Raw genomic sequence first — 24,190 nt, 5'->3', positions numbered from 1 at the left:
CATGGGAGGGTGCAGGGCAGGAAGCTGGGGAGTGTGGGGGTGCAGGGATCAGGGCAGAGGGCTGTGAGTGTGTGTGTGGGAGGGAGGTTGTGGGGTCAGGGCTGGGGGTGTGGGCTAGGGTCATGGGGGTGCTCCCAGCCCCCTGCCCAGAGCGGCTCATGGCAGAGGGCTGGAATGGGTATGCCCTGATTCCACCCCCTTCCCCAAGACCCCATCCCCACCTCTTCTATGCCTCCTCCCCAGAGCAGGGAGCACACTGCGGCTCCACTTCTCCCCCTCCCTCGCAAGGGCCATCAGCTGATTGGCAGCAGGAAGGAAGAGGAGGACGCAGGGCAGGAACCCAGCATCTGAACTCCAGACCTGTGGAAAATTGAGAAGTACTAATTTAAGGGAACAAGATCTTCACCAATAAAAGATACAGTAATAAATGGGGGTATAGAGTTTTGACAGGTTCTTACTTCAGTAAAGATTGTTATATGTTTGTTTAACAAGAATCTGAAACACTGAAAACATATGGTATAGCTAAATTGTGAAAGTTCAAGGAATGTGCATAAAATTTGGAAACAAACAAAGAAAACCCCCCAACCCATAGTTTCTATCCAACCAAAAGTTTCTACAACTTTTAAAAGAACAGACCTCTTCTCAAAATAGAGCTAAGTAGTAACCCACTAGCAACCTCAGGTAGGAAAAAGCCTGAGAAAAGGTCTGACATGCCAAGGGAAGTGGCCAGGGCAATCTAGCTGCAGCCAGGAAGTAAAAGGCTAGTTAGTGATACCCAAAAAGGAGACATTTCTTAAAGGAAACTTTTATTTATTAGAAAGGATCAAAGTTATTCTGCTACTCTGCTGAACTTCCCTAATAGCAAATGTAGCAAGTGGAATAAAAGCAGTTCACCCGGTTTGATGGTTTTCTGAAATACTTATGACCTCATATCAGTGTGCCCTACATCTAAAGAAGTATATGCTAGGTCTGGTATTGGTTTGCAAACATCTGCAGTTTGAGTCAAAGCTTATGATGGGTGGATCTCAGAATACTCATCCAAAGCTTACTCTGCTATTTTATAATGGGGTGTGCAAGTCTGTTAGCATCCCAAAAGGAGATTCTTATTGTCATGATATTTACCACTAAGCAGAAACATTGCCAAACTGGCCAGCAATGCAGCTTGAGGAAACTGGAGTTGTTTAAATCTAGCATCTGTTAGCTTGGACACTAAGAGTGCCCGCTGCTCTAGGAGAAGCTGTGGGCTGGGGAGACTGGGGTTAAATCCCAACTGTAGATTCTAATTTGAGCTCATTGAAGCTGAAGAAAAGCAGCTGGATCCCCAGCTAAGCCTCATGTTAACCAGGGCAGCTGAGCTTTGTTCTGTAATCAAAGGTTTATAAAAGTTCAGGCTTCTGCTCAGGGAGAAAGAACTCAAGGGAGAATTTCTACTTTCTAATCAGAATTCAGCATGTAGCTAGGTTGTTATGTGTTGTAGATGATAAATCTCCACATGCCCTTTATCCTGTAGAAGCACGATAATAAATAAAAGTCCCTACCAGAAGATGAAGTCATCTTGTTGTCCCCTGACTAAAGACCCATGTGATGTGCAAGTGTGGACCATAGCATAGCAATGAACTTCCTAGGCATAGCCAGTTCATTGATAAGGTAAGAACTACATTTTGTGTTCCTGGTTCTATTCTTGGCCAGAACTAAGAAGCATACAGATAGGTGGGAATAGGGTTAACTCTTGTAAGCATGTAAAAACTAGTTTGAGTTTTGAGACTAGGTTTGTGCAACCCCCAGACCTAGATACTGTACAGGGATGGAACTGTCTGCAACCTCTATAGGGGGAAAGCTACCTCTGGCCACCCTCATTACACAAATTACATTATTTCTTACCATTAGTTCCACATACTGTGGGGGTTTTTGTGATTTTTTTTTTTAATTGAAATATGTCTGTGTTGTGGTTGTATACATGTTAATAGATTTACTGCGACTGATCTTGGGAAAAGGCATAGGAGTTGTGCAAAATATGCCCTAGAGTATATTGGTCACCCTGACCTTTCAAATCGTGAACTCTGGTTTGGGAATGGGATTCAAGCTCTGTAAGAGACCAGAGAGTTCTGTCTGAGATAACAGGAATCCTTTCTTCCAAGGAGTAGGGACTTCATCAAAAAGGCTCATTTTGTAGGTTTTTATTAGAGATCCTGAATCTTGAGTGGAGTGATTTGATTTGACCAGATTGGACTACACTCAACTAACAGCCACGATGCAGAACTGACTTCACAGTGAAGCCTGACTGGGCAAGTGGTGGTGGAGAGCTGACTACATGACCGGGCCCCACCAGAACAGCAGTGGCAGAGCTGATGTCACAGAACTGGATGAGGTAGCTATAAATCAGAATGCAATTGTGTGGTATGTAATTCATGGGAGTGGACAAGGAGAGCCACCTCCTGACGATCACCAAGTCTGTCAAACAATGAGTGGATTTGTTTGTGACCAAGAGTTCTGGACCACAACAAGCTGGACAGTTGATACAATGGAACTGAGGGGTTGGCCGTTGTTTAGGGTTTCTTTCCCCTGTCACTTCTGGAGGGAATTCTGTGCCACTGCGCACCTGCAGAATTCATATCCCACACAGATTTTTTTTGTTTGCTTTCCCCATCAGACTATTATTCTGCAGGGAAAGGGAAGCCCCAAGAGGGGTCAGCGTTCCCAAGTGGATGCAGCAGTTCTGGCACTGGGAACAGCTGGGAGAGATGTAAATCACCACCTATGGGGGGACAAGGCTAGGCATGCAAGACTCTCTCTCCCTCGCTATTGTATTGCAGAGGGACAGAGCCCTGGGGTGTTGCTGGGGCAGGTCTGGCCCTTACACAGTGTCAGGTACCCCTTGCCTCCGCTGATGCATCCACCCTGCAGAGGCATAGGGTTGACCCAAATGGCTATGGGGAAGTCACAGGGAGCCTTGGCCAAGGGTGCCATTTAGGGTGGGCAGGGGGTACCTACCCCCCATGAGTTTTTAACCACATGTCTGCTCATGGCCACACCCCAGGCGGAGCTCTTACCTGCAGCACCACACTGGCAGATCCCCTCCTCCAGGAGTTGGGGTTTTCCAACTATGACTCCCATGGTCAGTTTCCTCTGCTGCACTACGCCTTTGGGGGTGAGGCAAGCAAGGAAGGGGTCGGTCAGGGTGGGAGGAGAGTGGGAGGACTCTGTGGTGGGAGTGCATGGGGAGAAGCAGAGGGTCCCCAGTGGTTGGAGGGGAGAAGCAGAGAGTCCCCAGTGGTGGGGAGGTCTTGGAGCCTAGGGGTGGCCAGTGAGGTGGAAAAGGGGAGTCAATCTCCAGGAGAAGGGAGAGGTGAGGGCAAAGGGCTGTGCCCTGAAGGAAGGGGCAGGGAGTGTGGGAGGAGCATCTGAAGGGGGAAAGTTCCTGGGGCAAGGATCTGAGAGAGGGGGAGCTGGAGAAGGGTAGGGGGCTAGGAGCAGCAAGTGGATTTTGGGATCCATTTGCCCTCAGAGAAGCAGGGAGCACCCTCACCTGTCCCTGGAAGAGACTGGGGACAGACTTCACTAAGCTAATGCATTCTCTCAACTGACTAATTTGCTCTCTGCCTTCCTCCCCATCTCCTACTTCAGGGTAACTTATACCTTGATCCTGCAGTGAGGATCCATATGGGTGCAGAGGTTTCTTTAACTCTCTACTCCTGGGGGAATATTTTTTGTTGCCTGTATTGTTACAGACATACTTGCTGGCAGGTATTTTGAAATAAATGACCAAAATAATAGAAACTGATGTGATTATATTGGGTTATTCTGACAATGTGCAGAACTTCACAAAATTTTTAATTTTTTGGTGCAGAATTCTCCCAAGAGTAAAGCCTTGTATGTAAATATATATAATGTGTTTTTGTTTGTTGTTTTTTCCCCAAATTATTTATGGTTTCATGTTTCCAAAGACTCCTAAATGCTTGTAAGTAGGGAGGACCCCCCTAGGAAGATGACTAGGGAAATTGTGATTTAATTTCCCAGAACCAGATGTACTGATACAGCTCTGGATGGGGACTTTTCTGTTTTCAAAAAGAATCCCTCCACAGATCTAACCCTGGCCTTGTGGCTGTCATCGGCACCTGGCAGAAGGGTCACTCTTATTTTATCTGAACAGATCCAACTTCCCTAGTCAACACCCTAGGCTAATCCTGGTACTGCTACAGGGCTCAGTCATAAGACGAGCTGTGTGAGTAAAGAGCTGCCTTGCATCTGTCTGCAGGCCTGACTTTCTTGTTTGGTATTGGCTTCTTCGAATTTGAAGGAAAAAAAGATGGTAATTTCAAGATGCATTTGATGTTGGCTCTTGGTTTATATCTGTAATGTTTGAGTCTGACCAAGCCACAATACATGGCCTCATTCTTCTTTTTTGTCAATGCATTAAAGAGGAGAGGTTTCAGAGTAGCAGCTGTGTTAGTCTGTATTCGCAAAAAGAAAAGGAGTACTTGTGGCACCTTAGAGACCAACACATTTATTTGAGCATAAGCTTTCGTGAGCTACAGCTCACTTCATCGGATGCATTCCTGGAAAGCTTATGCTAAAATAAATTATAGTCTCTAAGTGCCACATGTACTCCTTTTCTTTTTATTAAAGAGGAGAAACTCTGCCAGCCATAGTCAGGCAAAACTCTGTTCATTTGAGTAGGAAAAAAGCCAGCAGGATTGGCCCTGGTCTGTAGGTGGAGCATAGGATTAGATCTCTCATAGTTTGAAATTTAGATTCTCTAGTACAAAGTAGATATACTATGGATCAATACCTAGGGTATTTTTTGGAACTACTCTGGACATGAGTTAATCCTTATGTTAAGTAATGTACTGTGAACAGAAGTGTTAGCATAATTCTCCTAGAAAGGGTGGGTGGGTAGGTTTGTTTGTTTTTACACAATAAAATTTAAAGGTAGCAATGCCCTAATGTTGTTGCTACTTTCTCATGGCCAAAAATAACTTTTGGGTGAAACTGCAGAAGACTGATCTTGTATAAAGTGACAGTCTAGATATTTTCACAGACAATGCTGAATCACACCTGAGCTTCTGTGGATCAATACCAAAAAAATAAAGGTATCTCAAAGGTAAGGCAGAGGGCTTTGTCCTTGATCCATGGCCTATAGAAGGTATTTACTGTTAGTAGACACATCTTTAGAAGAAACTTGGTGAGTAAAATTGTCCCCTGGATCTCTCAATTGAAATGCCTCTGATATGGCTGGGAGTTCTGTGTGCAGAACAAGAGTCAGGAAGGGGAAAATATTTTTGAGAACTGATCCTGCATTTGTCATGCATCTTAATTGCTTTAATAGGAGTTTTGCATTCAGAAGAATAGGACTGGACCCTTCATGTTCTGAAAGCAGAGGTATGACAGAGGGAGGACTTTGTAGCATACTTTAATATGATTGGGTGGACAGAGTTCCTGCTCCATCCTTCTTAATTACAGAAAAAGAGTAGGTTTCAGAGTAGCAGCCGTGTTAGTCTGTATTCTCAAAAAGAAAAGGAGTACTTGTGGCACCTTAGAGACTAACAAATTTATTTGAGCATAAGCTTTCGTGAGCTACAGCTCGCTTCATCAGATGCATTTGGTGGAAAATACAGAGGGGAGACTGATATACACACACACAGAGAACATGAAACAATGGGTTTTATCATACACGCTGTAAGGAGAGTGATCACTTAAGATAAGCCATCACCAGCAGCAGGTGCGGGGAAAGGAGGAAAACCTTTCATGGTGACAAGCAAGGTAGGCTATTTCCAGCAGTTAACAAGAATATCTGAGGAACAGTGGGGGGTGGGGTGGGGGGGAGAAATAACATGGGGAAATAGTTTTACTTTGTGTAATGACTCATCCATTCCCAGTCTCTCTTCAAGCCTAAATTAATTGTGTCCAGTTTGCAAATTAATTCCAATTCAGCAGTCTCTCGTTGGAGTCTGTTTTTGAAGCTTTTTTGTTGAAGGATAGCCACTCTCAGGTCTGTAATCGAGTGACCAAAGAGACTGAAGTGTTTTCTTTTTGAGAAAAAGAGTAAGGACAGGACTATAGGTGAGAGGTTTTTGTCTGTGCTGGTTCCCAAGTCTGAATTTTTTTTATAATGTATCTCGGGTATAAAAGCAATTTCTGTGTTGCTCCATTGCTAAAAAGCTAATCAGGCACAAGATTTGTGACCCCCTAAATATGTAACATTGCCCAGATGCAGTGTCCCATGGTGAAATCAGTCAGTATTAATAATGAATGACTCTGTAGTGCCACCTTGTGTTTCAGCTAAAATAGACATAATAAATTGTACCAATTAACACTGGAAGGCAACATATAAAAAGTGTGTGGTGGTTTGTGTTTCCAGAACAGACAGACCATCTGATCTGGTCCTGAGAGATACTAGGCTTCCTCAGCTCCCAGTGCCACTGAAAACTTAGGACACACCTAAGAGGTACCCTGAATAAATTTATAAGCAAAGTTCAATGCAAGAATCTTTAACAATATATTTACTATCACTACTGTTTTGTAAACATTCAGACTCTAATAGCATGATAATTCTGGGCCCAATTCCACAGCCTTTACTTGCATAGAGCAGCTGTTAAACATATGAGTTGTTCCACTGTGCTCAGTCGGACCTCTTTTTGGAATAAATGCTACTGAACATGAGTTAGAGTAACAAAATTTGGCCCATAAAGACAAATTTTATGTCCATTTTTCTTTTTCCTCCTATAAATAAATATTCCTATAGAATCTGCTTATGTTGACCTTGGATATTATTATTTATTCTCTATTATATAGCACTTTTCATCAGTAGATCTCCGAGCACAGGATCCTTTTCCCCATTGTATAGATGAGAAATTGAGGCACAAAAAGGTGAACTGACTTTCCCAAAATCGCCCAGCAGGCCAGTGGTAGAGCCGGGAATTGTACTCTGGTCTCCTGAGTCCCAGTTTAATACTCTAACCATTAGGCAACACTGCCCTCCTGTGAAACTCCATGTAGGGCTAGCTCATGCCCTTACGCACTGCCTTGAGTAAAGGGCAGTGCATGGGAGCACCAAGAGGCATTATGCATCATTATTACTGCTCAGAGGTATTGGCAAAGATCCTCAAAGATGTTTAGGCACTTAATTCCCATTGAAATCAATGGGAATTAGGCTCCTAAATATGCTGCTGATCTGAACTGTTTCCTCCTGGGATTCACCTATTGCACTGGAGGACACATTATTTTACAGCACTCTGTTTCAGACTACTGCATACTCCCCCTGCATAGCCAGCCAGCTCTGCTGACAGAAACTTGATGGGGAGGATGTATTCATAACTCCACTCTCTCCTTGAGGGGAGAGATGATCAGCAGCTCCTGAATTTCCAGCCCCAGCAGCACCGAGTTATAAGATCCCATTAGCAAGGGGAGGAACCCTTACTCCCCTGCCTCCACACTGAAGGCTAGTCACAATCTAGTCCTCAGTATAGCCCATATGGTTACAACGTGCATTTTCATTTCTAGTGAACTGCCACTTGTCATGAAGTTTTCTTCATAATTTTCTTCACTTGAAATAATCCATTACTTCAACCAACTAATAGGAAACCTATGTGAAGTATCCCAAATATGAAAAACTAATCTACTGCTGACAAAAGGGGGATATATAACCAATTTATAAAACACCACAGATGTATTCTACTCAGATCCCACCAATAACCAACTAAGCTACTTTCATTCTTATGCTCTCGTCATTTGTATTATGTTCCTTCTATAAAAAGAGGAATGTATAGAATTTTGTGGTATGTTATTTTGTTAGCTCTAAAAATACCCACTGAAAACAAGTTTGGACCAACTATAACAGGCCTCAGTCTGGAAGCAAACAATCAAATTAAGAAGTTTTCAGTGGTCAAAAAGTCTGGTCTATTCACAAAACTTTACTGTGCTGTTTAGGCCTCATAAATATGGATTTATTTTGTGTGACTGGGCTAGTTCTTCCTCCGCTACATTCACAGAAACCCTTGAGTCTGATAATGCACCCCAGCTTTCTCTGCTCCCTTCCTTTAGTTTGTGCTTTTTGTCAAAGGAAATTGCTTTTTACTGAACATTGGAATGCAATATTTCCCAAGTTTAGAAGACAATCTATATTCTGCCCTCTTTCAGAAAGGACAATCTCACACTCCGGAAGCATAGCTGGTTGAAGAGTAAAACTTTCTTTGTGCGTTAAAGCACCGAGTTGGTTTGATAGGTTTAGTGGGTTCATGTTGTTTGCAAGTATTCAGACAGAGGAGAGGTTGGTATTTGTGAAAATGTTCATAAATGCCAAAAGTTGCACAAGACTTAAGAAGAATATTCAGAGGTGCAGGGACCAAACTGTAAACCCTGTATTGGACAGAAACCACTTCAAACCAGGGGGTCCAGCAGCAGGCTCAGCACCCCTATTCCAGCACTAGGCTATGAGAATATTCAGCCAGGAATTATTTGCTATTCATAATTTGCAATAAATAGTTCAGCCAGAGATAATGAAGGGCAAATTCCTACTAGTCATCAGAGAAGATGGGCGGGGGGGGGGGAAGCAGAGGATATGAGCAACAATCCCTTTAGAACTCATCTTTCCAGCTCAGGACCAGGGAGGACCAAGTACAGGGCTAATATATGGGCTCAATCCAGGGGTAAGTGGCCTATGGCCTGAGTGATACAAGAAGTCAGTGGTGATTCTCTAATGGTCCCTTCTGGCTGTAGAATCTCTGAATCTATACGATTGGGGTGGGGGGAACCTTGCTGCTAGTCGAAAAAGTAGCAGCATGTAATCTCTGCTAGCACATACTGTCCATTACACGGGGCCTACCTAACTAAGTTCCCACCGATTGTTTTCTGGGATTGTTGGGTGCTCAGCTTGAGAACCCTTGCGCCTTGATTTGCAGAAGTTCTGAGTGCTCAGCTTCCATTCAATGTTATAGGAACTTTAGGTGCTTCTTATTCTCTGAACATTAAATCCTATCTGTTTCAAGTTGGGCTCCCAACATCAGTGGCCACTTTTGTACATTTAGGTCATAGGCTTTTATAAATGGAGGCTAAGCTCCTTAGGGATGTTTAGAATAACAGTAGATCTAAGCAGCATTGGTAACACTCTGGATAGCTGTATAAAAGGCCTGGGTCTATCCTCTTAATTTACAAGACACCCCAGTGCATCTGCAGTAGAGTTGGTTGAAAAATGGAAGGGGGAATCACAAAGATTTTCATAAATTGTTTAAATTTTCATTCCTTGGATTTCAAAAGAACAATTTTTGTCCAAAATTTGCATCAATTTATTGAAAATTATCATTTTTTCTTTTCATTTTGTTCAGTTTTCCTCCCTTGCTCCCTTTTTTCCCCCCTCCATTTTGCCACTGAAAAAGGTAAAAGATAGATGGAGGGAGGGAGGAGAAAAATGAAATATTGAAGTTGTTTAAATTTTGTTTTCCAGTTTTATTAAAAATGGAAATTTTTTAAAAAAGTTTCTGAAAATTGTTTTTGGGGGGCAGGGGCATTTTTGACCCACCCACCCCCACAAGCCAAAAAAGTCTGAAAAATTCCCACCAGAGATATCTTAAACCCTTCAGACAAAGATGTCCAGGGAATAGTAATGTGTAGTGCATTTTGATGGTTATGGGAGACTGCCCAGTTCTGTTTAACTAGGTGTTTTAGGTTACCAAGATTTGGAATAAGAGTTGTAACAATAGTACATAGACCTTACCATCAGTAGACTGCAAAGTGCTTGGAGGAAGGCAGTGTGGTTTAGTGGCTACAGCACTGAACTGGGCCTCAGAAGATCTGTCTTATTCCCACCTCTGCCACAGGCCTGCTGGGTGACCTTGGGTAAGTCACTTCCCCTCTCTGCACTTCAGTTTCCCTGTATGTAAAATGGGGATAATGATATCAACCTCTTTTGCAAAGTGCTTTGAAATCTATTGATGAGTACTATATAAGAAAGGTATCATTTAAAAAGGAGGCAAGATCATTATCCTGATTTTTTTTTCAGATGGGAAAATGACTTGCCTAAGGTTACCCAGAAGTAGAGATGGCACTAGAACCTAGGTTCCGTGAGTCCTCATTTGGTGTGGTATACTCTAAACTTAAGCCCATACTCCTTCCTTCTAGCTCTGAATTTCATTGATATTGTCTATGGCTTGACCTGAGGGCCAGGCTCATGCTTATGGTGCTACCTGAACAATTGATGATAGCAATAAACTTTAGTTGTAGACGGGTACTGCGCCTCAAACACGCGATTGTGCATATGGGATAAGAGCTCTTTATTTTGGTTTCTAGTGTACAGCCACTAAATCACTACACCATAAGATATGAAAAATACTGAGGACTATTGGACTCTCGGCAAACTTCCCTCAGTGGACTGGCACACTGTTTATTGCAGCTGTCTGCAATGGTGGTGGTCGTCCTTTGAGTTCAAAGATGACCATGACATCACTGATTGGTTTGGTTTCTGTGAACACGTGTGACTGATCAGGCCAATGTGAGCTCTGAACAGTTTGTGGCACACTGAACAAGAGATGCTGTTATAGGTTACTTAATTAACAGCAGACATGCTGTTGTTCTCAATGGTAACACATTGAAAAATGTCATTGTACAATGGTCCTCTCCAGTTTTTTCCTTTCCTCTGTGCTCAAATCCTCATTTCACCTGCACAGATCAGAAACTCTCTAATTTAAATCTGTACACCCCTTAATCTAACCACAAAAGGTAGTGATCCTAGTCCTCCTCCTACTGAAGTCAATGGCAGGTTTGCAAATCTCCTTTGGTATAATAGCAAAGGAGATGTAGTCAGGCCTGATAGGATGTCTCTACACAGCCTGCAGCAGCAAGCATCGACCAGGACTGGGACAGACATGGGCTCATGGGACTCATGCTAAAAATGGTTGTGTAGACAGCACTTTTAAGTTGCAGCTTAGGCTTTGAAGCCCACCACTATTCATAGGCTTCAGACATCAAGATGTAACATCTGGTCAGCTATTTTTAGCACAGTAGCCTGAGCCTGGTGAGCCAAAGTCTGTCAACCTGGGCTAGGAGGCTCTCTGCTGCAGGCTATGTAGATGTACCAATATATTAAGACTTCATTATTTTCACAAACTCTACTATATTTAGTATGTGACAAAGTACTGTAATAAATAATTAAAACTAAAACACTTGTTCAGATACATGAACACAATACACATGATGCATTATCCATGTTTTCCTATTGTGTTGGTTTGCTTATTTGCTAATTCATAAAACTGACTAATGCAGAATGGGTTTCCCTTTCCCAGTTATTAATGTGAATCAGCAGGGTTCAGTTGTAGTGGAGAGTGCATAAATACGACCTACCTAATTCTTAAAGATTATTTTCTGAAACCATCTTCATAGCTACTACATTTTTTAAAAGATGCAAAGTTCTGAAAATTGTAATAAAGATCATACCTGGCACTTTCCAAGCATTGTAGTCATTAAGTAACTCATCCTCAACACTGTTTTGAGGAAGGGAAGCTTCATTAGCCTTATTTTACATATGAGAGAAACTATCCAAGGCCAGGGTTAGAGCTGGTATTAAAATCCATGGTATTCCTGGTTGCCAAGGCTGTACACAGTGGTTCTCAACCTCTTCCATATCATGATTCCCATATTACAATAAAAAGTTTTGGGACTCCTCCCCCCTAGTTTTAGGAAATGCCTGTACATAAAGAAATGGTTGCAATCTGCAGGTTGAGAACCCAGGCTCTACACAGTGCTGCCTTGCTACATTATTCATAGGGCCAAATCCTACAGGCTTTAGACCAAGGGTGGGCAAACTTTATGGCCTGAGGGCCACATCTGGGTATGGAAATTGTATGGCTGGCCATACAATTTGGGGTTGGGATGTGGGAGGGGTTGGGGGCTGTGGCTGGAGGTGCAGGCTCTGGGGTGGGGTTGGGGGGTACAGGAGGGTGCTCTGGGCTGGGACTGAGGGGGATCAGGGCTGAGGCAGAAGGTTGGGGCACAGGAGGAGGTCAGGGATACAGGTTCCAGGCGGCACTTAACTCAAGCAGCTCCTAGAAGCAGTGGCACATCCCCCCTCTGGCTCCTACACAGAGGCACAGCCAGGCAGCTCTGCGCGCTACCCCATTCACAGGCACCACCCTGCAGCTCCCATTGGCTGGGAATTGTGACCAATGAGAGCTGCAGGGGCTGCACTTGGGGCTGGGACAGCATGTGGAGCCCCCTGGTTTCCCCTACGCATAGGAGCCGGAGTGGGGACATGTTGCTTCCGGGAGCCATGCAGAGTAGGGCAAGCCCCTGACCCTGCTCCCCAGCGGGAGCTCAAGGGTTGGATGTGGCCCTCAGGCTGTAGTTTGCCCACCCCTGCTTTAGACAAAACTCCCTTTGGACACAATGATGCTTTGCCTGCATAAGAACTTCCAAGATTTGGTTCGTGGGGGTAAAGTAATCAGGATAATTTTGGCCAGAGCAGAAAATATTACAAGTTTATGTTGTGATCAAGGAAATAAAGAAATAAGTGGACATTTCCTTGCCCGTACCAAGTTATTTTCTCTTAAAATCCCAACAAATACTCCCCTAATGTTACTGGGCTCTAAATAAACTTGCCTGTGCCAGAAGAGAGACACTAACCGATACAAACACACACAAAACACCATATGTAAAACAAAGCCTTTTATTGCCTCCCACATATCTAGGAATAGTGAGCTCCCAGTTCAATTCCCAGTCACATTCAGGTTTCCCAAGCCATATTCTGCTATCCCACAAATGACCTCTTCACATATTCCATTGAGTATCTGTGTGCATTAACTATAGGCTCAAAGTTCCAGTGTTACTTAGGAGCCTCTTATTGAGGCACCCTAACATCTTCCTGTTCTTTTCCACTGATTCTCTCCTAGTTCCTGCTTCTCATCTGGATGAGAACAGCTGTTTTTTGGTTAAAAAGATACATTGCTAATAAACCAACAGAAGTCTCCAGAAAGGAAAGTGTAGCCCTTTCTGCTCCTAGCTTGTGGGATCCTCCATCTGTTTTACATTGCATGCACTTACGGAGTTGAATGTCTGTAGAAGCTGTTGCCAGTTTTTTACCATCTGCTTCCTTTGAAAGAGGGCTTTAAACTATGATGCATTTACATGTATCATATGATACACAGTAGGTTTGTAAACAGATGTGTAAATTAATGCTGTGTTGGAAATCAATTATTGTATTCTCTTCTGAAGCATTAGTAGTTTTATCACTCACATCATCCCACTACTTCTCTAGATTGATGATTCTTGAATCCAGGTCTTACCAGACAGCTGGAAAAACACTGTCACATGTAGAGAAACTCTGTTGTTGTTGGCCTTTAAAAGTCACAATACGGAAAACCATTTTTCCCCGACTGACTCGTTCTCTTAAATGTAAGTGAATCACATTCAGCATTCAGGGAGGAAATGCAAAGATATTTAAAATACTTCTACCTTAATTAAAATTAAAGTACCTGTATATAAGTGGAACAGATGAGGAAGGCTACTGGTGATTCTGCCCTAGAATGGGGTTCTGTTTGGAGTGCTCTCTGATGGAGCAGCCCATGCGAACGGGTCATCTGTGTGAAAGTCCACTCTAGAACGTGAACCATAGGTGCACAGGGAAACTGAAAAAAAAAATATTCTGGCTGGTTAAGCAATAGAACTCTTCTAAGCCCCGATTCTCCACTAAGTCTGAGCTCAGCTCACTATGGGAGTAGTCAAAAATAGCAGCTGTAAGGAAACAGCTGTAGTTGTCTGATTCAGGGCCACTTGGCTCCAGGGCAAGTTAGAGCAACAAGGGTCCTGTTTGGCTTATATCATTGCCTTAAGGTTTCTTATGGCTGTGGGGTCTCCGGTATAGTGGAGCTCAGCTCTGCTGTTCCCTCTCCCACCCTTGGCAACAGTGAATGGCCTTAGCAGAATGGAGAATTTGGGCCATAATGTACTTACAGCACACAGCAGAGAGCTCTAGACCCTGGCAAGAGTAGTTTGGAAACCAACTTCATTGGTGTCAAGATTTCACCCAATGTTTCTGTAAATTAGTGTTCAATGCTAGTCAACTCAGACATTTGCAGAGTCCTTTTCCCACTATGTAGGTTTGTGGCACATTGTGTGTGCATCTTGAACCTCACTCAGGCCACGCTTCAAACTGGTCCACTCTTGGGATTCATAAATATTACAAAGATGGGGCTCAAGTGGGTAACCGTTTTAGTTTTGGCTGTAGCAAAGTCAATGGGAAAAGTTTGCCTGAGTAAGATACTGTCCAGATCAAGTCACATCTGTAAGCTGCTGCTTTATGAGGTGTGTCAAATGGGAATTTCCCATTGGCCAGCATAGTAATAGCTTTAATAAATCAGTCTCAGCTGGAAACTACTCTTTGCATATCTTACAAGAAATAAGGTTGTGTTTTTTTTTTTAAAGGCCACCTACTATAGTATCTTGCTTGGTGGTTTTTTAAGTAGACTTCAAAAGTAACATACATTATCTTTCTGGGGCATAGATATTTCTATTTCATACCTAAATCTGAAGCTAATTTTATAATAAAAGCAGGAGAAGATATTAAAATCTTCAGATCCCTTGTCTACTGGGTGTTGTGTAAGCTTTAATAGAGGATTATATACCTAAAGACATCATAACAGGATTTGAAAGTAGTTAATTTTTGATCAACATTAAAGCAATAAGATGTCAAAGTGCTGAAATTAGATGCTGGACAGCTTAGTGAATGTTTCAAGTTTGGGACCCTGGTCCTTTTGTAAGATCTTTTGGGTGATCTCTGCTCACAGAGGTAATATCCCACAAGATAAATCACCGTGGCCAAGACTGTCATACCAAGGCCTATTTCTACATATGATAACAAGTTACCCATTCTTCTTCTGACTGCAAAAGGGAAACCTGGCCAACATGGCAATCAATTCAGAAAAGAGTGTCTGACAAGGAAAGTGTTTTTCACCCTTTGTAAATTGCTATAAGGGTGTTTGCAATGACTCTAGAGTACAACGTGCTTAGTAGTCTGCCTTTTCTAGAGTGCTCTATAGTTTAGAATCACTACCAATCTGTCACATGCGCGAACTACATTTTACCACAGCCTCCTGACTGGAATATCTAAGTATCATTTGCCCTCAGATAACTCTGCTGCTGGGTGTGCTTAGTTTTAAGTGACCCCTGACTTGAGAGAGATGCACAAAAGGATGCCAGGCCCCCATTAATCAGATAAGTGTTTTTGTTTTTCTTTCTTTAGGTACAGTAGTAGGCCTTTATATTTAACTAAAGGCTCTGTCTCAGGTGATTGTGAGAAGTTTCCTGGATTTCATTCAGTATATGACAGTGTGCTTTTTCTCCTTTTTTTGAAATTTCTTTCAGTTAAGACGTGAACCTACCCACAGATACAAAACGCTCACCAGGCTTTACCTCCCAGTCCCAACACCTTCTAGTAACATTGTAAATTTAAAGCAGTTACACAGACACACAACATTCCCGTTATCATGCATATTTAAGAAAAAGGGCTCCATGTGTTTTTTTATGCAAGAAATAATGCCCCACCAAATGCACTGATCCTGCTGTAAGCATGTTGCCAATGGTAAGTTTATTTCACTTCTCCCACTTTTCAGGGACGCAAAATTCATTCCTGCGAAGTGAGAGCAGTAAAGAAGTAGGGAAGGATAACGTTAGCCTTAAAATGAAGGCATTCTTACCACCTCTACTCCCCCCTGCCCAAATAGTTATTTTGCAACCTTCTATTTATATAACATTTTAGGTTGCATTTTTTTAAAAACTCAGAAGTGAGGAAATGCAAATGCTAAGCTTGTATATGCAACTTTGGGCCAGATCCTCAGCTAATATGGCTCATTTGGAGCTAGACCAACTTATACAAGCTGATAGTCTGTTCCCTTAACTATTCTCCCAGTAAATAAATCTTTTAATTACATGATTACATACTGTCTTTTAAACAATATAGATTAGTGCACAGTGGAAAAGATAGTGTTATGCTGGGGCATTGAATCAGAGGAAAGAGTGATACCTACTAGGTCACCAATAGCATATTTTACAGCATCTTGCATTTTCCTTGGATGTCTTCTATCAAAGCACTAATCAAGCCTAACCCTGGTTAGCTTATACCTGTAGAATCAAAGGGAATAAGACATTTAGACTACTATTTAAAGTTTCTTCTAATCCCACAAATGCAGGAGTTAGAAGGATGGAGTGCTAGCATAAATTCTCACAATACCATGATGGTCTGTGTTACTGCCCACTGTGCTGTGACCATTTCCAATAAGTAAACCAAATGGGTTAGATTGTCAGGGCTAAAATAGCCTTTCAGTTAGTTTTAGGCAGCCTTAGCAGCAGCTTTAAGTTAGGGCAGTCCTCCCAGTGCAGCCTGTATTTTGTGGCACAAGACACGATGGCCATAGCTGCATAAACTATGGCTCACCCACTTTAGCCACTGGCACTTGCAGGGTCCATTGCAGGCCCTCTCACAGTGGTTCAACACTACCTGCACCAAGGGAATTCTCCCTCAATCCACTGCAGACTATTTATAGCTCCTATACTCTGCCTGAGCAATATATAGGAGCAGAATCCTTCCCAGTGCAACAGCATTGATTTAAATGGTATTACATTTAGAATGAAGCTGGCCCAACTGGATAAATTAAGGGAAAATAGTCTCCTTGACTCAGAGTATACTTGCTTTCCTTGGTCTGAATCAGACCATTAACCTCATTTTAGTGTGTTGACTATCATACTTTTTCATCCTGAATGACAGCAGCAGTAATGGGAATAATGCCAGTGCTACCAGAGTCTCTAGCTGTGCTGGTTTTTTCATCAGCAGGTCTTAATTTTTTTTTTATGCTATGGGAAAGCATTCATCTCCCTGCAATGGAACGCCTTTAGGGTGAAAAGCACATCTCCTTTTTCCTGCATTCTATGTCTCTGGATAGTGGATCTGAACAAATTTGTTAATAGTTGGGTTGGAGCTGTGGGCCATATTTCCCAACCAGATATTCCTATGGAGAGTAAGAGATACCAAGCACTTTTAAAAATGTGGCCTCTTCATTTTGGTGCCTAAATGGGAACAGCTGGATGCAGACCGCTTCTGCAAATCTAACTCTTGTTGTTTTATATTCGTTAAATGAGAACAGTGTGCTTGGCAGTGCACAGATTGTAAAGAAAGACATGGTCATGTGCCATAGAACTCACATTCTCAGACTGACTGTAAGTGTGTAGCAGCACTTACTACTTACTTGGCTTCACTCTGTACCATTTGCTGAGCCATTTCAGTAAAGGAAAGTTAGTTGCCTTTCATACCAAGAGTGTAGGCAGGAGTGCTTAGTCACAAGGAGAGCATGAAAGAAATCACAAACCTGTTTACCTTAGCTACAATAGTGCTTTGCAGGATCAGGTCCAGAGAGAAGTTCTAGGTGAAAATGCCAGTTCTGATTAAGGCAGAGGTCCCCAAACTGTGGGGCATGCCCCACAAAGGGGGTGTGGAGGAACATTCAGGGGAGAGTGGCAGAGCATGAGGCAGCCCCCATGGGGGCAGGAACACTACACAGCACCACTGACCCCAGCCTCAGCCCTTGGCTCCCAACCCCAGCCATGGCTCCCAGCTGTGACCCCAGTCTCAAGCCCCTTACCCCTGTCTGCGCCCCTCTCTCCTCCCCGCCACCACCTGAGCCACAGCCCAGCTCCTGGCCTCTGCCTCCCCACCCCCCCACATGATTTGGTGTTCATGTAGACATATGCTAGCTGTAATCCAGCTAGCTCGCTAAAAATATCCATGAGGATGCAGTGGTGTGGACTTCAGTGCGGGCTGCACAAGTTCACTTGACACCCTACCCTGGGGACAGACTCACTTGTACAGTCTCTGCCAAATCCCTCACCGCCATGTCCTCAATGCCATGTTTAGTGAGTTAGTTAGAATACAGCTGGTGTGGGTACATCTACGCAAGCTGCAAATCAGGCTCCCAGCTACAGCATGGACATACCCTTGGCCTTCACAGATATTTACTACAACAGCTTTGTGCACACAGCACACTAATAAGGTTTTATTGTATTTCATTAAGAGCTTGTTCCTGAAGGGTGCTGTAACTCTCCCAGGGAGGTACATGGTCTCTCCCTGGATCGAGTTCCAGAGGAGTGTTTTGTCCTGGCTGCTAATTGTATGGTGGTTTATTTTAACATTCCAGTACGATACCAGGATGTCAGATTGTTCTATTTAACAAAATTGCATGAATGAATGCAGCAAAGTGTGACATATATATGGTCATTAACATTTATAATAACAAAAGTCCTTTGCTTGGGATGGGCTTGTAGATTTACTTTGCCATAACCGGGGGCGGGGGGGAATCAACACCTAGCTTGGCATTTCCTGAAATGTAGGTACCAGGGAGGGTGTGTAATGAGATTTGTTAAAAAAGGGGGGGAGTGGGAATGTAAAACATTTGTAAAAAGTGGCGGGGGGGGAGAGAAATAAAAATGCATGTTGCAAAGTGTGTAAGCTTTCACACAAGCATGGAGGTGCTGACTGCTGCATAGCAACTGGCGTGCAAATCACATGGGCACAGTGTGCTGCTGATGCAGCACTGGGGCTCCCTCAATGGCTGAGGCTCCTGGAAGGGGGTTGATTGTGAGTGTAGGGGCTTGTGGTGGTGGGAGGAGGAAAGCAGCAGTCAGAGGCTCTTGTGTCTAGGTGACCTCGGGGGGCTCCCTTTTCCTTGAGGATTGAGGGATGCTCCTGGGAGGGAGTGGATATGGGGCTTATGGGTCAGGGACGTCAGGCTGCTGGTTTGGGAGGGGTGCATAAGAGGGCAATAGAAGGGTTAGTATGGCAGAGCCAGTGGCCAGCTTTTCTGTGCCTTGGAGGTTGGAGTTGTAACCCTATTTACAACTTTTAATATTAATGTAGGCTCACATTATTGCCATGTTTGGAGTAGGGGGGTGGTCTGAAAATTATTTTTGTTTTTAATTTTCAAAAAAAACCCTCAAACCCCTGGCGTCAAATTAACAGAGGTGAGCCTAAAGGGGGTTGTGGCCTGAAAAAGTTTGGGAACAACTGATTTAGCTTAATGAAATGTTGAAATCCTGCAGGCACTGAAATGTTTTTAGAGGATTAGAATAAAATCGGGGTTTATCTGTCAATTGAATGAACTTTGTGCTGTTGACAGGTTCCATCCTATTGGTTGACTAGGATTGGTGGATAGGTTTCAGTCCAACACAGCTTTTGATTTACATGAAAATCCACAGGCAACACTGCTGGAGACAAACTGGCAACTTTTCCCTGTTAGCCTGACGCTGCCCTGTTACTTTCAAGTCAGGGTAGCGGGGAACAATAGGATCAATATAGCACTTTGTTTTGCTGTAGGAGAAATACTGTATGCACTGCTCCCATAGTTATAAAATGTAGGGCTGGAAGGGACCTCAAGAAGTCATCAAGTCCAGCCCCTTGCACTAAGGCAAGACCAAGTAAACTCATGCTGGAGTCTCAGATACATGCAATGTTAGGCCATCACATTCAGAGGACCTGACTCTGAGAAGAGCCAATTTGAAAGGAGACTTGCAAGGAGCTCAACACCTCTGAGGTTTAGAGCTGAGCAGAAAAATTTTCCTATCCCAGGGAGAAAAATTGGCTTCTGAACTTTTTTCCTATCCTGAATTGGGACAGAGTCACGATCTTAACAATTTTTGCAAACTCAGAATCCAGAAGGAAAAAAATCAGTTTGGATCAATCTAAATACTTCACTTCAATCCTTTTGAAACATTTTCTCACATTGATCTTTTAAAAAAAAATTCTAATTAACCTACATTTCTTAACAGAAAGTCATTTTGAAATGAAAACCCAGAATTTAGTTTTGAAAATGTCAAATGGACTGTTGTGACAACTTCAAAGCTTTTTTTCCTAAAACATATTTTTAAATGAGAGATTCATTGAAATTGACCCTTTCCTGCAAACAGATTTGTTTTCAAGGAACTGCCATAACATGACAAAAAAAAAAAAAGGTTTCCTTGAAAAATTCCCCACCAGCTCTACTGAAGATTCAGCCCAGAACATGATGAGCAACACACTGGGTGCCTGGGAGCACCTGCTCACTTAACAGGAGTGTAGCAGCTAGACACATTCAGCACGAAGGCAGCTCAGAGGAGATACCACCTACAAAGCTGTTTCCTACAATGCGAGCAAAATCATCACTTATTTCCTTTTTAAGAACACTGAGTTAGGAAAGGGCCACATGCCTATTTAAGGTCAGCACATGAGGTGGAAGACTGGATATGTGCACAGAGACAGAAGCTTCCCTCATCAGCCAGTGATGAGCTACTGCAAGGATAGCCATTCTCCTCTGACCCCAGTCAAGGTGGGGCCTGGTGGGCAGAGGATGCTTCTTTGAAACCTGTCCTAGGTAGGTTGATGTGGGCCTGGACAAGCTGGTCTGGAGGTTGTTCTGCCTCTAGCCATGCTGATCCTGGCACCAGCTGGGCTTGCCTGGTCCCAGCAGCACTGGTCAGCTGCTGGATCTGGGAGCGTCACTGCCCCATGTTGTGGCTGAGCTGGTGGGCCTGGAATTTCTTGTGCCCGGTGAAGGAGTTGCATAGGTCACATGAAGGCACATGTGCTGCTCCAAGGATCACTGGTCATAAACTTTGCTCCTCTATGGGAACACTGGGCAACCTGGCTTCTCAGCACAGGACCTGGTCTTCATGCCTGTCTGACAGGGCTCCCCACCCAGCTGTTTCCCCTCATTTTGCAATGAAGCATCCTGGGAACCTCTTTCCAACCCACTTCCTTCCCCTTCCTCTTCTACCTCCTCCTCTCTAGCAATGTACTACTTCATCTGCTGGACATTGTAGGGCTTCTTTGAATCCTCTTTGTCCTGAGGGGTGCCTTCTGGCTGGATCTGTGAGGACCATGGTTTGGGAATGGATGCTTTTGTCCTTTGTAATACCTGCCCTCTGAATTTAATTAACCCTGGTCTCTTGCTGCTTTTTTATCTCTGCTCTGCCCAGCATCAGTTGCTTCCAGAACCTTCCTGTCCAACCTGGCTGGGGTGGGGTCTTCCCAGGTATTTTTTCAGGTACATGCTGCTGTCCTGGCACCATATACTCTTCAGCTACACATAAGAGGCATGTTCTCTGGCTTGTCCAGCTGCCAGAACGGCTCCTGGAGGTTGCTTTTGCTGTCTTGTGGCTCCAGAGCTGAGTGGGGAAGCAGCTGACTCCATGGCTGAGCTGGAGGCCTACTGCTGAGTTAGGCCCTTTTCAGTCTCCAGGGCTATCAAACATGACTTCTTTCATCTAGAACAGTGGTTCTCAAAGCCAGTCCGCTGCTTGTTCAGGGAAAGCCCCTGGGGGGCCCAGCCCAGTTTGTTTACCAGCCGTGTCTGCAGGTTCGGCTAATTGCAGCGCCCACTGGCTGCAGTTCACTGCTCCAGGCCAATGCGGACTGCAGGAAGGGCAGCCAGCATGTCCCTTGGCCTGCGCCACTTCCTGCAGCCCCCATTGGCCTGGTGTGGCGAACCGCGGCCAGTGGGAGCTGCAATTGGCCAAACCTGTGGACGCAGCAGGTAAACAAACCGGTCTGGCCCACCGGGGCTTTCCCTGAACAAGCGGTGGACTGGCTTTGAGAACCACTGATCTAGAAGATGCTACTTTAGGACATAGGGCCCATTTGCTCTTTCTCCCTGGCTCTGAGGTAAGGCTGTTCCCAGACCTATCCCCACTTCAACATAGGTATCCACAGCTGAAGAGCCCACCCAGGAAGTTTGTGTAAGATCCATGATCTAGACACTGGTGCAACCGGGATTTGGTCTGATATGATATGAAATGAGCAGCTACTTTGCCCCAAATGTGAGAATGTGACACTGTTAGACAGCAGCATGATCTTCTCAGAAAGCCCAACTAAAAATGAGTCTCTGTGAAAAGCTGATTATTATGCATTTAGGGCAAGATTTTCCAAAGCACCTAAGTGATTTAGGATCACAATGTCCTGACTACTCCTAAATCACATAGGCATATTTGAATATTCCACCCTTAATGCTGGTAGCACCCATGGTATTAAGAGATTTCTACACAAAGAAGGCATGGCACTTGCCCTGAGAAATACACACTCTAAAAACAAACTCACAGAGTAATAGGAAGGGATGCAATATATATGTAGAGTGGTCAAGTTGATTCACTGCCTCTAAGTAATGGCTATATTGAGTCCTGGCTTGGAGGATTTAATAGGACTCATTGTTCTAGTGTATAAAACATTCCTTCACCCCCAAGTTTGAAATGTCATGCAAGACAAAGATGAGTGAAGCCAGCATTTTGCTCCATAAATATTGCTTATAGCCTCAGAATGTACATTTTCAACAACATGGTTCACTAGTGACTTTCATCATTCATTACAAAAGATCTACAGACACAAAAGATACAATTTATCTTGTCAGTTAACAGTGCGTCAATAAAAATATTAGAAAATATTTATCATAATTCTTCCTGAAACCATCTAAAGTTTCCCTGTTTCTTCACTTTTGTATGTTTTTCTGACTATTATCTGACACTAGTAACAAGGAGAAGAGATGGATGAGTCGGACATCTAAATGCGCTTCTTTGAGATGACTTTGTAGCTACTAAATATGAATGGAGGGAACAAGGGAGAGGATGGAATATATAAAGGGCCAGATCCTGGGCTGAGTCGGAGACACTTGGTGCAGCTCAGGTGCTATTTTATGGTCCCTGATCTTGGAACCATCTAGCCATTGTCCAAATACTTAGTATAAAAAAGAGCCATCACAGGACAGCTCTATTTTCTGCCAGCTGGAAGAACATGAATAGGGCTTCTAGGTCCCTTCACAATTACAAAGATGCTAATAATTAACAATAACTAAATTATTTACTAATAATTAACCAAGAACAAAATGACCAACATCCTCCTCTCCAGCTCATTTTGTTTTTAGGATCAAAACTTTTTTGTGCTTCTGAAGTCTATGGACAATATTTTTTCTCAAATGCCTTTGTACTTGCAGGTCACAGTTGTACCCAGAGTGCTAAAATACTATGCAAGAGGTTATCCTCTCTGGACCCAAAAGAAGAGGAACCTTTTTGAGAAATGTTGTTAATCTTATTTGGTCGTACATCTCTGTTCTTCAAATTCCCTCTTCATGTTCTGATTTCCAGCCTATATGTTACCTGCTAGAGTTTATACACATTTCTGTTGGCTTCACTTGGGTTGGATTTCCACTTTTTCTTTCTTGCTCTCCTTTCAGTTTAAGGGTATGTATACCTTCTATGACTCTACTTTGGCTGTTTTAAATAACCTCCGTATTGAGTCTAAGGAGTTTGTCCTTATTTTCAATGTTAGGGTCTCTTTGACTAGCTTCCTCCTTAAAAAATAAAGGATCAGTGTAAGGCTTCAGTGTTTTGGGGATGGAAAGGGGTGAATGAAGGAGACACATGGGGGGAATGTAGAGGTGAGATGACAGACGGATGTTGAAAACAGGGTGACCAGATGTCCTGATAAAATTGAGATTGTCCCGATTTTTAGTTTTGTCCTGTGTCCCAACGATGCACGGTTGGGATGCCATTTGTCCCGATATTGCGGCTTTGGCCACTCCGGACACTTTTTTTTTTGCTTCCCCAATGTGTCCCGATATTTTGTCAGTTTCATCTGGTCACCCTAGTTGAAAAGAGGGGGTGGCTAGAAAAGAGTAGCAGTACAATTGAGTGGGTAGGGAAGGAGAGGTGCAGGGAGCCTTGGATGGGGAAAAGAGGAGATGCAGAGAGCAAAAATTAGATGTTAGAGAGAACATGGAAAAGGAGGAAGAGAACACAATGCAGGGGGAAAAAGAAGGGAGATATGAGGAATAAGGAAAGGCTACAAATGGAGAATGTACACCCAGATGTAAAGAAGAAAAAGAATGTGGTGTGAATGATGAGAAAAGGGAATGTGAAGAACAAAAGCACAAGACACATTGTTTTTTAAAGTTTATTTAGTAGGAAGTTGAATACCAGAATTGTTAAAATACCATGTGCAGGAATGTTTTGTTTTATACAGGTGTGTACATTTACACATAGAAATATCTATTTCTGTAGAGATAGATGTGTATACAATTACATGACTGTATACACCAGTGTTCTGATGGCGAGGGGGGGAAGAATGGAGGAAAGAGTGAAATTATTATTATTCATATTATAGTAGCATCATACCCCAATCAAGATCAGAGTTCCATTGTGC

The 24,190-nt window shown here is 43.3% G+C and overlaps 1 protein-coding gene and 1 long non-coding RNA gene across 3 annotated transcripts in view; one reads left to right on the top strand and one right to left on the bottom strand.

Annotated features, from left to right (window-relative positions):
* The window catches only part of MTNR1B (melatonin receptor 1B), a 43,464-nt gene that overhangs the window by 11,864 nt on the left and 7,410 nt on the right, over nucleotides 1–24,190 (bottom strand). The gene's annotated exons all lie outside the window — the stretch shown is intronic.
* Nucleotides 1,427–24,030, top strand: LOC119862326. 2 transcript variants are annotated; one of them, XR_005295259.2, is made up of 3 exons: nucleotides 1,427–1,647; nucleotides 2,224–2,368; nucleotides 22,983–24,030. It is a non-coding gene; the product is annotated as an uncharacterized LOC119862326 (long non-coding RNA). The 2 variants fall into 2 exon arrangements; XR_006277577.1 differs by having other exon boundaries at nucleotides 2,174–2,368.

The sequence above is a fragment of the Dermochelys coriacea genome, chromosome 1 (genome assembly GCF_009764565.3).
Source record: "Dermochelys coriacea isolate rDerCor1 chromosome 1, rDerCor1.pri.v4, whole genome shotgun sequence".
NCBI classification, from domain to species: Eukaryota; Metazoa; Chordata; order Testudines; family Dermochelyidae; genus Dermochelys; species Dermochelys coriacea.
Note: the sequence above shows the minus strand (reverse complement) of the source record. Positions and strands in the feature narration are given on the sequence as shown.